At 37.0% G+C, this 208-nt stretch overlaps 1 protein-coding gene across 1 annotated transcript in view; it reads left to right on the top strand.

Annotated features, from left to right (window-relative positions):
- The window catches only part of LOC119586547 (E3 ubiquitin-protein ligase XIAP-like), a 10009-nt gene that overhangs the window by 468 nt on the left and 9333 nt on the right, over positions 1–208 (top strand). The window lies entirely within an intron of this gene.

Genomic DNA, 208 nt, shown 5'->3' on the forward strand with positions numbered 1-208 from the left:
TTCATTTGAACAAAAATACTTCCTGGTTGATATTCACTGTTGTTCTTTTTTGTAGGGCAACTAAACTAGAAAACCAAGAAGTATTAGTAGGCCATCGACCTTACATAGGGACATAATGGTATTTCGTAAATCCTTACGGGTACATTATACAGATCTCCTTGTCTCCCAGTTCCTCCAGTGGCCAAAAATCCTCCCTTAAATTTAACAA

This window comes from Penaeus monodon, chromosome 21, assembly GCF_015228065.2.
Source record: "Penaeus monodon isolate SGIC_2016 chromosome 21, NSTDA_Pmon_1, whole genome shotgun sequence".
In the NCBI taxonomy this organism is placed as follows: Eukaryota; Metazoa; Arthropoda; class Malacostraca; order Decapoda; family Penaeidae; genus Penaeus; species Penaeus monodon.